We start from the raw sequence: 16,961 nt of genomic DNA on the forward strand, positions 1-16,961 counted from the left end.
AAATGTTTGACCAAAACAAATATCTAACTTTGTCTAAAAGCACCTTTGCATAAAAGCTACAGCTCTGATATATCGGGATGAACCCTTCATTACTGGGTCCAGCTTGCATAAATATATTACAATGGCTTGTTTTCTATCATGCTGTTTGTGTAAGAACTCCAGTTTCATGTTTCAAAACACAACTTTTTCCTGGCAATATTATAATAAATGATAACAATACCCTGCGGTCATGCAGAGATGCCCATAAATCCAAAATATTCTTCTGCTTATACAACTGAACTTACAAGGAAAAGGGGCACATCATATCACAATCCACACATTCTGCTTTGGATTTCAAAAATAAAAATAAATAAAAAAAAAGGATCAACAATCTGTATGATGGACCAGAAAGCATCAAAAACTAAAAAACAACTCGCTGCAGGTGGCATCTATCCTAACAGGGTGTGTGGACTTGATGTGATGGGTCTGTTATATTTAAATTTTATTTATTATTACTCTCACATCATGGACCGCACATCAAGTTATTATCAAAAACCTTAAAATTTCATTTTTGTAGAAGAAACTTCTTATGTATCCCATCCATCTTGGCTTTGTTAAATATTATGGCAGCTTTATTCAAAATAACAACCTCATCTTAATCTTTTTTTTCTCTCAATAAGGGCTTATTGTATAAATGTAAAATTACAAAATTGTTATCTTAATCTAAACTAATCTCATTCATTACAAATTTCCCCAATAACCTGAATTTCATTTCCAACCAAAGGTTGTCTAAACCAGTTTCAAAATATCTATATTATTAATAAAATTGTTAAACTCATATTAGAAATGAATACTCATTATTACTTAATTGTACTTAATTTCCCTTTTTTACATGCACTGTTTCCACTATCAAAGGATATTCAATGTGTGCAATACACGGTTAAATGTAACCTTCATTTTACCATGTTTGGAAAACAGATTCAAAATAATTGTGATCACATTGTTTACCATTAGATTCGTTAACCCGGCACATGTTTTGTCTAAAAAACTGGATTGAATTGGCATGGTGTCCTTCCAGCTTATCACTGACCACATTCTTTCAGGAGAGCACAAAGGAGGGGGTCACATCTGCGTACATGACACACACAAGCAATAGAACTAAAGGTCCCAGCATTCGCACACACATACACCAATATCTCTCTCACTTTCTTTTAACTCTCATTAATATTTTCCTGTCTAAATTCTACTTTCTTTATTTTGTTCAGATATCTTTTATATCTAGCTTCTATGATCAGATGGGCAGCCAGAGTGCTCATCCCATCTTCCCTCTCTGACAACATATAAAGTATTCTGTTTTAATTCTCATTTCTCTGTTTCTGACTTTTACTAGTTGTAGTGCCTGACCCCAAATTCATCCCACAACTTAACATGAAAATGTCCCTTTCTGTCTAGTGTTAATGTCACCCTTGATCCATCCTGCTCACATAGATAACTGTTTCTCTAGCTGTTTACTCTGCATGATTCTTAGTCCCTATGACCTTTGGTAACCCAGTTACCCATTGTGGATCCCTGTCCACTCTAACCATTAATCTAGGGGCTCAGTATAGGCGGAACCGCACCTTGGGCATTTTTGAGGGTCTCTTACCCTTCATTCCCTTACTTAATTCAATGCCCATAGTGACTGGCCAGTCTTCTCTCTTCTCTACGTGTGCCTATACCCTCTTGCCTCTAAACTACTTTATCTAGCAGATTTACTACATATACCTGTGAACAGCACTATTCTTCCCTTTCTTATCTATAACACTCCAATGGACAATAGACAGGGACAACATAACATATAACCACCAATCAATACAGTTCGATTAAGGGGAGTAAAATAGGTACCCTTTGTCCCAAAAATGCCTTACCGATCAAGGAAGTCTGATAACTCAAATGTAAGCAAAAGGCTTACCTCAGCCGGCTGATTATCAGAAATTCCCGGATCGTCTCAAGCTCCTCGTTTCGGATACTCAGGGTCACCTGGAATCCCCTCCTAAGGCAAAGCTCGCCATGCTGACTCAGTTAAATTGATGATAGGCAACTCCTATCCTCATATTGATTAGTGGTTCCAAATTAATAATAACTACTGCAGTAGGGAACAGACACAAAAGATACGCTCAGCATCTTTCCAAATTACTGTTCTGCTTTATTATGACGCAATTGAAGGTTTTTATGCACATGATTACGTAGGTATCACATTAATATTACAATTGTACGTTTATGGTAACAAGGGGAGTTACATAGGCAGGCTTATTCTAATCAGGACTCGAAAGAATGTAAACATTTACTGAAAACATTATTAGTGCCGTGTGCACAGTGAGGGCAGTGTGCAATACATACAAAATACAATACAATTATATACAGAACTTACAAATTTCCATTACAATAGTTATTTGGGTCCTTTGTTATGTATATACCTAAATATTTTGTTATCTCTACTATTTCCATTTGGAAATTACCTAAAGAGGTATGCTTCCCAATGGGGTCTATTGGTAATAATACTGATTTCTCCCAATTTATGGACAGACTTGAGAGTCTTCCGAATCTCGAGAAGATATCTATCACCTGTCTAAAGGACCGCTCCGTATCACCCAAAAATATGAGGACATCGTCCGCATATAGTGCGATCCGTTCTTCTCCAGTTCTCCTCCGGAACCCTTCCATAATCCTATTTTGTCTTACTGTAATGGCTAATGGCTCCATTGCTATAGCAAAAATCAGGGGTGACAAAGGGCACCCCTGCCTTGAACCTCTTTCTAATTGGAACCTAGTAGAATAGTCATTGTTGACTCTAACTTTTGCATTGGGGTCATTATATAGTGTTTTAACCCAACTAATAAAAGAGGAACCAAAGCCAAACTCCTTCAATACACGCCAGATGTACTCCCACTCTAAGCTGTCAAACTCTTACCACGTCTAACAGCATCACCACCCTTGAACCCACGTTCTCTGTAGGAATCTGTAAGTTCAAAAAAACCCTCCTGAAATTCATACTGGTTGATCTACGGGGGATGAAGCCTGTTTGGTCTGGATGAACTAATTTATAAATTATTTTCTTTAGTCTGGTAGCTAGGACCTTTGCCAAGATCTTAGCGTCTGAGCAAAGTAAGGAAATAGGTCTATAGGACCCGGGTTCCAGGGGTTCTTTTCCCTCTTTATGCAGAACTGTAATCGTGGCTTCAGTCATTGATATGGGTAATTTCCCCACTTCCTTCGCCCAGTTAAACACTTTGAGGAGCATCAGGAGTAGTACTTCCCCATAATACTTATAGGTCTCGGCTGGGAGACCATCAGGACCAGGGGATTTCTGATTGGCCATTTCTGTTGCTGCTATTTTAATTTCCTCCAATGTTATTGGGGCTTCCAATTCCTTATTATCAGTTTCTCAATGTTACTGAAAAATCGGTCCATTTCTGCTCCTCCCATGACCCCTCGGGATTTATACAGTCCCTCATAATATTCCTTAAATGTATCGGTGATTACGTTTACCTGAGAGGAGACCTCACCTCTCGCAGTCCTAATAGCTGGGATCATGGAGTGGGGGGAACTAGTCCTGACAATATGAGCCAGCATCTTCCTGACTTTTTCCCCTTCCCCATATACTATTTGTTTCTGAAACAGTCTCTTGTTTTCTGACTTCCTAGATATTATATCTTTATATCTTTATTGCTTATTCTCCCATATACTTTGTTTCTCAGGGGATGGCTCTTTCACATACTCTCTTTCTGCTTCTATTAACTCCTTCCTGATCTTATCCTCCCAATCCAAATGATTTTTTAATTTTTGCCACTTTCTGAATGAGTAATCCCCTCAGATATGCCTTCAGTGCGTCCCACATCACTCTTTGTGGTATCTGTATTGAACACTATGAACTCATTCAATTTAGCTGCTACCTTGTTCTGATCACCTATTATTTCAAACCACATTGGGTTCATCTTCTATACCCTGTGCGGTTTCTTATTACTTACATTTACCGAGACTGACAATAAAGAATGGTCTGAAACCCCCCTGGGTTGGTAGACTATATCTTTTATTATTTGGGACGCCCAATACAAGGTCTATCCTTGAGAGTGTGGAATAGGAACCCGAGTAGCATGAATATTGCAGTGCCTCTGGGTTCCGTATTCTCCAGAGGTCAGACAGCCCAGCTTCTTGAAGAAATTGGCCCATCCGATTTTCTTGCATCCCTTGTCCCTGTCTTCCTGGAGGGAACCTATCTACTTTTTTATCTATAACAATATTAAAATCCCGACTACTATAATTGGTAACTCTGTCTTATCCACTATAAATTCCAGTAGACAGTACATAACGTCCAATTTAAAGGGAGGGGGGATATAAATATTTGCTAAAACAAATTCCCGTTTCTCTATTATACAATGCAAGAAAATATATCGGCCCTCCTTGTCTATATTACACTGTCTGCAAGAGAACACCACCTCTCTACCGATTAACACCGACACACCCCTAGAATAAGAGGTGTGTACAGCGTGAAATTGGTGCTGGAATCTCCTATTCCTTGCATGAATTTTAGTATCTTTAGTCAGATGTGTCTCCTGCAGACAGATAATTCCAACTTTAAAAATATCCAATGCATCAAATACGTCTGCTCTTTTGGCAGGGGTACCCAACCCTCGAACATTCCATGACACAATATTCAATACCATTAGTTATTCTGGTTAATAACGATCAGGGAAGCATGAAGGAAAAAGGACGCAAAAAAACCTGATGGTAACAAAGAGGTAGATACTATAAACAAAATGGATCTTGAAATATTAAACCCGTTAATCTAAATGTCACCATTTCCCCTTGTGCCTTAGTGTCCCAGTGTTCTAGATTACTCGTCCCTATTAGTGGGAGAAATTTTCCCTAATAACCAAATATTTTAAGTTAATATCCTCAACCATTTCAACTTCACCCATATTTTCCACACTACAAACATGAATGTTATAACTTTATTTTGATTTTCCTGTGTCCGGTGAATTACCCTACAAACTAATGTGCAATACATCTCCTTACAATCCAGTGTTCCTTATATTCCCCTACTATATGTTGTCATTCTTCTGTAACCCTTACCCTCCCCCACCCTCCCTATCCCTGCCCAGCTCAAAAAAACTAGTATTTATACCCCCCCCCCACACACCATTCTAGGTTACCCCTAAAGGCTTTTTTAATGACCGTCACATACCGTCATACACTTACAAAACCCATTCCACCTACTTCCTTTCCTCCATTCACCCCTCCCACCACCCGCCCCACCTTCCCAATGTTCAAGTGTAAACCCATTCCTAATTCCATCTAAACCATGTAGATTCCCCACCCCACTCCACACAGAGTATATCATTATTGATTTACATTTGTGCCCCACCTACGTGCATCATCCCCTAATCAAATATCCATTTATTTCATTGGCAACTGATCTCTCTTATCCTCTAACCATGCCAACGCACCCACAGGAGAATCAAAAATCTGACTTCCTCCAAGTGCGTTTACCCGGAGCCTGGCAGGATAAAGGAGAGCATATGTACCATCAAATTTTTTAAGGCTGCGTTTACCGTATTTATCGGCATATAACACGCACAGGCGTATAACACGCACCTTCAATTTAGGAGGGAAGTTTCAGGAAAAAAAATTTAATTTTAAAGAACTTTGAAGCAAAATAAGGGTCAGTGCCCATCAATGCAGCCTCACCATTGCCCATCTGCAGCCTGATCAATGCCATCTGCAGCCTCACAATTGCCCATCACTGCAGCTTGATTAATGTCCATCTGCAGCCTCACAATTGCCCATCAATGCAGCTTGATCAATGCCCATCTGCAGCCTCACAATTGCCCATCAATGCAGCTTGATCAATGCCTATCAATGCAGTCTGATCATTGCCCATCTACAGCTTCACAATTGCCCATCAATACAGCTTGATCAATGCCCATATGCAGCCTCACCTCAGATTTCTGCTGCCTTGGAGGGGACAGGGAGGGGGGCAGGACGAGCGCCATCAGATTACATACAGTGAGAATCTCCTGTTTACTCGGCGGCCTCTTTAATACAAAGTCCCCCCTCCTGGACCGGCTTCTATGATAGACAAAACACTGGCCCAATGCCGGCCCAGGAGACAGGACTTCCTATTACAGAGGCTGCTGAGTAAGCAGGAGATTCTCACTGTATGTAAACTGATGGTGCTCGTCCCAACCCCCTTCCCTCCTAAGCAGCCCAAAATGCAGTATCGACGTATAACACGCACACACTATTTGCACCCGATTTTCAGGGTGAAAAAGTGAGTGTTATACGCCAATAAATACAGTAATTCCTAAGAACTCAGCTCTGCGCTTCTGCAGGTCAGGCGAGAAATCAGGGTACATTGATATCCTAACTCCATTATAGGAAATGTTCCCCCTCTCCCTGGCCTTACAAAGGAGGATTACTTTATCTTTATAATTTAAAAATGTAAATAACAATGATCTTGGAGGGCTTCCTTGAGGGGGAGGTCTAAACGGAACTCTATGTGCTCTTTCAGTTGAGAACTGCTGTGTAAATGTCTCTCTTCCAAAGATTTAAATCAGCCATTTTTCTAAAAACCCTATCGGGTCTGATTCTTCACTCTTCTCCGGTAACCCCACTATCCTCACATTGTCTCTGCAAAGTCTGTTTTCCATTTCATCAAATCTTCCCGTGAGCCTATTCACCTGCTCTTTCCAGGCCTTAAGCTCTTGCTTCATAGGGTGCAGGTTATCTTCTATCAAACTTATTCTCCCTTCCTTTTCTGTCACTCTTTCTGCTGTTTTCTTAATCTCATGCCGTACTAGGGATAATTCCTCTTTGATATCCTTCATTTGATCGGACAATTCGCCCAAAGATTGTTTGCAAGTGTTAATCGCCAAAAGTATATCTTTAAGGAATGGTTCTTCTTCTGTTGGGAGTGTCTGAGTGACAACCGCTTCCATTACTTTCCCAGTCATTCCTGTCCCTTTACTGGTAGTACTCTTTGTTCCAGCAGCATTTACAGGCATACTTGAATTTCCCTGGCTCTTTCTATCTGCTGTTGACTTAGTTTGTGCTTGCTGCCCCCCTTTCGTTGGAGTATGGTCGGCAGCATGGACCATTCTCTCTAATTTGGCTGTTGCTGCAACTGCTGCTGCTGTTACACCTGCCACTGTGGATGGCGTCCCCTTTTCCTTCTCCTTCTCCTTGTCTTTAGCAGAGCGCAATGATTGAGTCCCCATATTCTCCTGGTTAGCATGCTCGTCTCCTTTCCTCCTTGCTGACATGATGTCTTACTGTTTTGAAAATTATTTATCGAAGAGACGATAAGCAAGTACACTGGAGAGTCAGGAGGGGGGGGGGGCGACCTCAGAATTTAAATTTCTTACAGCCACAACCAATTACCGACTGTTGTTTCAACAAAAAGTCAGAAAGGCAGGACTATTGTTTGCAGGCATAGATAGAGCATCCACATTAACACCGCTTTTCTTGATCCATTAGCCATTGTGTGTTAAATTCCCCTCCGGTTTGACCGCTATTATGTTATTGCTATTACTCAAAGTAAGTAAATGGGAGTAGAGACTAACTTTACAATGGATAGAGGACTGCACTCTGGTTCACTCACAAACACAATCTCTGAGAGTTTTAATCCTCTGATGTGCCTCCCCTTAAGGTATAAGGTATAGTAAGGGTAGAAAACAGTACCTTCGTTCCGCCGGTCTGATCAGTTTTGCTCTTTTCCACTTTGCCCGATCTCACCGACCCGGGATATACCCCAGACTCCCCTTCAGGGCGTCACCAGTTCCTTTGGCTTTCCAGTTCCTCGGCTTTCTCATCATAGAGGGTTCACACACAGGAAGCCTCCTCTGCTGACACCTTGACGTCAGCTCCTGCAATAGCCGTCCTTCTTCTCTTCCGTGTTCACGTGAGAGTACGCCGCAGTGCCCTTTCCGGCTTTCCGGAGATTATCAAGTCACCACCAAGAACCCCCAAAGGTATCCAAGGAGAGGAGAAGGATACACCGCGCCTACTCCGGTAGATATTCCGGTAGATACTCACAGGGGGGCAGACAGCACAGGGAAGAGCATCAGCTACTTCTGGACCTCATTGCACATAGGGGAACGTATTCTTGGAGCGGGTTGAGTACACACTCTCACTCCTCACTGACTCCCTCCTCCATCCACTTCACGCCCCGGCAGTTGGAGCTCGTTAAAGTGGATGTAAACCAGAATTTTTTTTTTTTATGTCATAATATAGAGTATAAGATTTCCTATCATTTGAGCCCAGTTTTGCCACAAAGAGGTAATCCAGCTCTGAGCAATCCTCTTTTATTGTTCAGTGAGATAAATCTTGACAGAGAAAAACTTTGTCAAATCCTCCCCCTTGCTGTGAGTGACAGGTGATTTACATATCTCGTGCACTAGCCTAAGACACATGCATTATTTTTTAATTCCCTCCCACTCCTTTCTTCTGCTGCTCTGCCAGGATTGAATGTTCCACACCTCAGCATAATTGGGCAGGCTGAAGTCATGTGGTTACTTTCCTGTCTTTTCACTGGATGTTAGAGATCATAGCAGAGGTTCAGTGTAAGAAATACACAGGAGAAAAATGCATGTTGATAAGGGGAGTGTAGAGGTGGGCAGGGAGTCTACTGACATCACGACTCCACCCACCGAGCTCCAGACAACAGACCCACCCACAGAATATGCAGTTTTTCAGCTCTCATAACAGACAGAGGGGAGACATTTGACAGGTAATGATACATGCAGGAGACATGTATATCCTTATAGATAACCCCTATGGCAGTAGTTTAGAAAGGATGACATTGGGTTTACATCCACTTTAACTATATCCAATAAGGTATAGTAACAGAGTGGTATTATATCTTGTAATAGATGCAATTAAAGATGCCTATGTACAGTGTTCGAATAGAAGTGTAGTGAAGTTTTCCCAAAGTAAAGCTGTCTGTGCACAGTGTACCAGTAAAACAACCAAGGAAAGGTTTGCAAAGGTAGGCAATTGCCCTCTCACCAATGACCAGGCCGATTCAGCACCTTCTAGACAGCAATTCCCAGGTAGACATCCTGGCTGCGGACCCGCTTGAGACGATCACCCAATGTCGCTGGACTGTAGAGTTGGTGCTGGTCAGATGTCCGATGAACAACAGGCTGTGGTGGACCCCTTCTTGATGATTTACCCCGCGTGGTTGGCCACAAACCTCACTCCCCTTGCACAGGGAGAGACCTTTCTCGCACAAGGCCCGGGAAGAAGAGAGCATGGGGCGGGTCTCTGGTTTCTTTTATAGCTCTTCCCAGCAAACTCCCTGAAGGTAGCAAAGATCCCTGGGATATATGGTCCGGGTGTATGGTCATGTAGGGGAACAGTCATCTGATGGAACCGCCAATCCCACAATCCCTTTTTGTTGGCTCACAAATATGATGTCAGTTTAGTAAAGCTGTGCACCAGAGGGATGATATGATATACAGATAGTGCCGGGGATAGCTGTTAATTGCAATTGTAGTCCATATTGCTACATCTGTATAAGAGATGCTGCAAACCAGGGGGGAGTATTTTGGAAGCATGTGTCAGAGTCGAAGGTGATCCAGGATGATGCATGCATGTATCCGAGGTATGACAGACCAGGGAGAGTATTTTGGAAGCATGCGCCAGAGATGAAGGTGATGCAGGACAATGGAATCATATATCAGAGGTGGGGCAGATCAGTGTAAAGATTCTGCAGGCAATTTTTAGAGGTGAATGAGTATGGTGGAAGCGTGTATTAAAGATCAAAGTATCCAAAAGAGCCTGTTGAAGGCAATGTATTCATTTGTTTTTTTATTTGTTGTCTTTACTCTACAACAGAACCTAAAGCTGGATACACACTATACAATTTTCTTTAGCTTTTTTCCTTTAGATTTACCAAAACCATATAATATGAGGTCAAACCTTAATAGTTTCAATTTGTATGCAATCAGGCAGGCCCTTGTACTACATAGTTTTGGTAAATCTAAAGGAAATCAAACAACAAAAGTTGTATAGTGTGTATCCAGCTTAACACAGGAAAACAACCATTGCCGTTAATTGTATTCAATTTGTTATTATCACCTTCAAATTGTTACTTATTTTTGTTGCTTTTCCCTTAAATAGTTACGCCTTCCGAAATTGGTTTTGGTGGATGTAGTTGAGATGATTTTGTGTCTGGAACTGCAGCATGTTTAACCACTTAAGGACCAGAAGGATTTGCCTCCTTACGCTACTTTCACACTGGAGCGGGGGGGGGGCATTAGCGGTAAAGCGACGCTAGTTTTGTCTGGTCTCTACCGCCGTTATAGCAGCGTTTCTCGGTCCCTAGCGGGGGGTGCTTTTAACCCCCGCTAGCGGCCGAATAAAGGGTTAAAAGCACCCCGCAAAGTTCCGCTGGCGAAGCGCTTTGCAGGCGCTTTGGCAGCGCTGCCCATTGATTTCAATAGATGGGGTGGTGGAGAAGAGGTGTATGCACCGCTCCAGCACCACCCCAAAGATGCTGCTTGCAGTCCTGCAAGTGCACCGCCCCAGTGTGAAAGCACTCAGGCTTTCACACTGGGGTTTGCTTGAGAGGCACTTTTCAGGCACTTTGTCACAAATAGAGCTTTCTTTTGGTGGTATTTAATCACCTCTGAGTTTTTTGGATTTTTTTGCGCTATAAACAAAATAAGACTGACAATTTTGAAAAAAACAAAACAATATTTTTTACTTTTTGCTATAATAAATATCCCCCCCAAAAATGTAAAAAACGAATTCTTCATCAGTTTAGGCTGATATGTATTCTTCTACATATTTTTGGTTTAAAAAAAAAATCGCAATAAGCATATATTGATTGGTTTGTGCAAAAGTTATAGCATCTACAAAATAGGGGATAGATTTATGGCATTTTTATTATTATTATTTTTTTTTTTTTTACTAGTAATAGTGGTGATCACAATTTTTAGCGGGACTGCGACATTGCGGTGGACAGATTGGACACTTTTGACACTTTTTTGGGACCATTTGGGACCATGACATTTATACAGCGATCAGAGCTAAAAATAGCCATTGATTAGTAGGGGGCAATCAAGGGGTTAAGTGTTCTCTAGGGAGGTGTTTCTAACTTTGGGGGCAGTGCAGTGACTGGGGGAGGAGACAGATTGCTGTTCCTAATCACTAGGAACAGACGATCTGTCTATCCTCCACTTACAGAACGGGATCTGTCTGTATACATTGAGGAATAGGGGGAGGAGACAGATCTCTCTCAGGAGCGATCTTGGGTGGCCTACGGACATCTCAGCCACCAGCCACGCGCATCGGCTCCGGCGTCGCAGGCGCGCACGCCCCCGAGTTGTCTTGAAGCAGCCGACATATCATGACGGCGATTCACCCAGGAGAGCCAACCTGCCGCAGTATAATTGCGGCGGCTGGTCTTTAAGCGGTTAATGCATCTGCTTCTAGAGGACTCTTAAAAGGGAATCTGTCATTTTGCCCATTTAGGACCAAGCGCGTATGGAAGTCCAAGGTGTCATTGGCTGCAGGACCAGTTTGTCACAGGGTCCCGCTAATGATTTTGCCTGGGATCCTGCTGATCGCCTGTAGCCAATGAGAGATTTACCTGTGCCTGTATTTGTAAACACAGGCAGTCGATCTAACAGTCCCTTCTGTTCCTGGACCCATTTTTTTCACTTATCACTGAATAATCAGATAGCGCCAGGGTCAGTTAACGTCCCTCCCTGCCAGGGTCAGTTAGTTTTAGATTGCCCGCACACTATCGCACTCACACTATAGGTCGACGGTCACCGCCATTACTAATATAGTATGTCTGTACAGATCAATATATTGTCCACAAACAGGCTAGTTCCCCCTTAGTATAGTGTCCTCGAAAATGCAGTCTTATGCAGTGTACAGACGGTCGGACTTTTCGACCGGACTTGTCCGACGGACGCTGACGGACCAAATCCAGCGGACAATCCGATCGTGTGTGGGCTTCACTGGACCTTCAGCTGACTTTTCCAGTCGCAAATCTGACGGACTTTAGATTTGGAACATGCTTCAAATCATTATGTCGTAACTCCACCAGACCCAGAAATCCGCTCGTCTGTAAAAACGACGCATGCTCAGAAGCAAATACGAAACGGAAGCGCTCGGTCTGGTAAAACTAGTGTTCGTATTGTAGGTAGCACATTCCTCACGCTGCAAATTCTGTGATCGTTGAATGCAGCGCATTAATTGTCTTCTTTATAATGCTAGAAGAATGAAGTTCTTTTGCTGTTCCTATTCACACATAGTTCTCCCAAACTGATTTCTGGATTATTTATCTTGATCTCATGAATGATATTGTATTTGTTTTAAAAGCCATATCACCATACTAATGTTTACACAATTGTTTTTTGGAATCATCTTTTATTTTTTATTTCATCAAGATCTTTTTGTATGATTATTGTCAAAATTATTTTATCTTTATCTCCATATATATTTTTTTGTTTGTAAAGTTACCACAAAGAACCATTTTTTTTTTTTTGGGGGGGGGGGTTTGTAAAGTTACCACAAAGAGCCATTACTTTTGTACATTTTTAATTTTTGTTTTGGTATAAAGTTACCACAAAGAACCATTTTTTGTTATCTTTTTTTCGTTTTAGATGTTTTTTTGTTGTAAAGTTACCACAAGAACATTATATTTTTTTTTTTGTTTTGCAACCTCAAGGAGGTTGTTGTCCCTTGTTAATTTGACATTGTCTCTAAAAAAATGTTAATTAAAACACATAAAGTATTTTCATAAACTAAAATATCCATTTATTTACGGTAAACAAAATAAAGATGAAGTCAGCTCTGGCAAAACTTTTTGAATTGGTGAATACTTTTGGCCCCAGAGCACACATCAAGTCTGTGGAAAAGAAAATTGGGATCTTGAGGAGTCCATATAAGAGGGAGCACAAACTGGTGCAGGAATCCCAGAGATCAAGAGCAGCAGCAGATGACAGACCAGACTGAACCCAGATCATCACTTTCTTCTCTTCCCTACAGCCTTCCCTGCAGCCTTGCTTGTAGGCTGTGGCTTTGGTGGTTGACTTGTGGCAGGAGGAAGAGGAGGAGTAGGAGGAGGGGCTTGCTCATATATATGGCTATTTTCAGTTAGCTGGCCCCTCAGCCCCTTGTGAATAGCATCTGAAAATACTTTTTCACACAGGAGGCATTGGCCCCACTCCATTTGCAGCAACCTGCTGGCTAAATTACAGCCATAGGCCTCTTCAGCTTCGGGGGGGGCTTTTTCAGAAAATTAGTGGCTTCTCTCATGAGGCGCAGTGATGCCTCCTCTGTCACCGTCCCCTTCCTGGCCCTTTTTGTTGGAAGGCGGAGGGGAGGCACTTGGGATTCTGTCAGGCTCCTACTGGGCCCGGCCACCTCCTGGCCGACACTGGGCCCGGCCACCTCCTGGCTGACACTGTGCCCGGCCTCCTCCTGGATGACACTGTGTCCGGCCTCCTCCTGGATGACACTGGGCCCGCCTCCTCCTGGCTGTCCCTGGGCCCAGCCTCCTCCTGCCTGCCACTTCCCACACCTTCCTCCTGGCTGACCTCATCCTGTGTATAAAAAAGGGACATAGTTTTAGTTTTTGGTTCATCAATGACACACAATTTTCTTCTCATGACTTGCAAATTTAATGTTAATACATATATTAAGAGTATAGAAATCTGACACCAGCATTTTTTAAAGCAGGTGACAAACATTTTTGGCCACTACTGTCAATTGCTATGTATACATCATTTTTTGGATAAAATCCTTAAACAATTATAACACCTAGTTAACATCATTAATATTAGGACACTAAATATGTCTCAAATTAATTTACCTGACTCCAGATGGTCACATCCGGTTCTTCAAGGATGGAAGACCCAGTTTGTTCCTCATCAGCCTCTGCTGGGGTGGAGGGAAGGGTGCATGGAAGGGTGGAGGGAAGGGTTGAAAATGATGCCCTGGCGTCAGTCTGGTCATCAAGAAAACGTAGTTTCTCGTAGTACCACAGCCTGGGTACATATACATCATCTGCTGATGCTCCTTATCTCAGGGAAAGCTGAATCTTGTTATGCTTATATATACACATATATATATATATTTATATATATATATATATATATATCAATCGTACACACACACGCACATGATTGGATAATGGAAATCAGCACAGCTTCTGCTCATTTACTAAAGCCCTGGAGCAAATGCACTTGCAGAGTGCAAATGCATTTTGCAAAGTGCAACATATATTTGCTTTTAGTAAATCAACCCCACAGAACATGTTTATAAATTTTAGGGGGGGGATTCTAAATCAAGTTAATGACACACAGACTATTTGAATGAAATTTAGGGGGGAGGGGATTCAAAATCAACTTAACGATACACAGACTAATTGGATGAATTTTAGGGGGGAGGTTATTCTAAATCAAGTTAATGACACAGACTATTTGGATGAATTTTTTTTGGGGGGGAGGGGATTCAAAATCAACTTAATGACACATAGACTATTTGGATGAATTTTAGGGGGGAGGGGATTCTAAATCAACTTAATGACACACAGACTATTTTGATTAATTTGAGGGTAAAAGAAATACAATGCAGCTGACAAAATACATTAACCTCCCTGGCGGTATGATTATTTCGGATTTTAGGTGCTGAAAGCGGTACAATTATTTTGCATGGAAATTTGGCGTTTTATATTGTAGGTCTGTAATTCTTAACAATAACACACTCAAATCTGCCCAAACAAGAGTCTAGTAGATATCCCGGGTATGATGAAGTTTGAAACACAAAAACATAAATTATAATATAATAAATAAATATGAATAATTTAAAAAATAATAATATAATAATAATAAAATAGATTTCCCCACGATTCACTATCGCTCAATTCTGCAAGTGTTCTAATTTACTATCGCTGTTTTCTAGCTGATCTAAAGCCACTTTTGACATAAAGGGACACTTTTTGGTTGCTATGGACAATCTCCAGTTTCTAGGCAGAAGGAACAGTATATATCATATAAAAGTGCATGCAGGGCATGGGCCAAAGCACTGGGGACAAAAGGGATGTGAAATAATATAAGATTACAGTACTGTATGTGTTATGATTTGTAAATTTTTTTGAATTTGCCACCAGGCTCCGTCCCCTGTGCGTCACGCCGCTCTCAGGGAACGGAGCCTGGCATGGAGAGGCTTCGGAGGAGACAGAGCCCATGTACACTGCGGGGGGCAGGAGTAAGTAACGCTGCACCAGGATCCTGCAATGTAATCCCAAGTGTGGCTCGGGGTTACCGCTAATGGGACTGAAATTTAACCCCGAGCCACACTCAGGATTACCATCAGGGAGGCTACGTGAGTAGACTAGGTGGATATGGGCCCAGCATTGCATGCTGGGGAGGTTAGTGAAGGCAAATATGCATGCAGGACAAAAAAGAGCATTAAAAGATTACAGCATGCATGAGGACAAAGGGGACAGTCACACTATATTGCAATGATGGTAATTAGTGTTTGAGTAAAGAAATACATTACATTAGCAAACATTAAATACAATAAAATGTGATGTTAAAGGATAAAAATTCTTACCTTAATATAGTCCTTCTGCAGGACCTGAATTATGGCAAATCAGGTCTCTGGGATAATGATCCCCAGAGCCTGGGGGAAGATGCCTGTGGAGAACTTAAGGTCCTGCAGGCTTCTCCCTGTCGCCAAGTAATGCAACATGGAGACTAGCCTCTGCTCTGGAGTGATGGCTTGCCTCATGCAGGTATCCTGCCTGCTGATATAAGGGGTCAGCAAAGCCAACAAACGATCAAAAACGGGGTCCGTAATCCGGAGAAAGTTCCTGAAATCCTCAGGATTATTCTCACGGATCTCATGGAGCAATGGTATGTGACAGAATTGGTCACGCTGGAGCAACCAATTCTTCGTCCATGAACTCCTCCTCGCCCTGTTCATGAACTGGGCTTGGGCTGAAGAATGAACTACAGCACCAAGAACATACAAGGCACGAGCTCTACAACGAGTATGTACACGTAACATGGCTTCAAAACGATCGGCTGGTCAGAACGCACTTAACAGAACGCACTGAAGAACAGCAAGGCCTGTGAAGAGCGAATTGAAAATCAGAAACGAGCGGACAATAAGACACTGAATAACTCAATGCGAACTGACCACAGGCACTGAAAAGCAGATACAAACCTCACAAGCACAAACTGAACAACAGTTAAAACGATCTGAAAAATACGAGTCTCACAAGCACAAATCGTCCCTCACCAAACTTCTGCTAACACGAGATAAACACGAGATTAGCAGAAGGCGCCCAAAGGGTGTTGTACGAGCTATTGAACTTTCGTTTTATAGTCTCGTCGGACTTGGTGTACGTCACCGCGTACTAGGCTGTCAGACTTTTGTGTGATCGTATGTAGTCAAGTCCGTTCATTAGAAAATCTGCCAGAAGTCCGTCAAAAGTCAGTCGAAAGTCTGTCAGACAGGCTGTCGGAGCAGCCCCTGACAGTCAGGTGCTCTTTTTCCCATGAGTCGCACCAGGTACCTGTAAATTTAGTGGCCAAAATGTCCCAACAAAGGTACTCCGGTGAAGAGGCCTACATAATTCTGAGCATGTCAGCTGAGAGCTGAGGGGAGTCCTCTCTGACAGAATCAGGCTCAGAATACAAACCTGTAGAAAGCAGTGGCACCCTGGCAGGTAGCTCGTATAATAGAGAAGAGGCCCCTGCTAAGATCAGGCATATCCGACCCCAGGTAGCTGAATTGCTGGGAATGCATGGCTTGCCTCATATGCAGCAGGGTCCAAGTACTAGTGCTGCACTAACTTTTAGTGAGCTGGCAAGCACTAGTGGCCTAGTACATCCTGGCATTTTTCACACCAGCACTGCAGTATCACATGGTGACGTGGCGAGTCCCAGAAGTGCAGTCCAAGCTGGTGAGGTGGC

This window comes from Aquarana catesbeiana, linkage group LG09, assembly GCF_042186555.1.
Source record: "Aquarana catesbeiana isolate 2022-GZ linkage group LG09, ASM4218655v1, whole genome shotgun sequence".
Classification (NCBI taxonomy): Eukaryota; Metazoa; Chordata; class Amphibia; order Anura; family Ranidae; genus Aquarana; species Aquarana catesbeiana.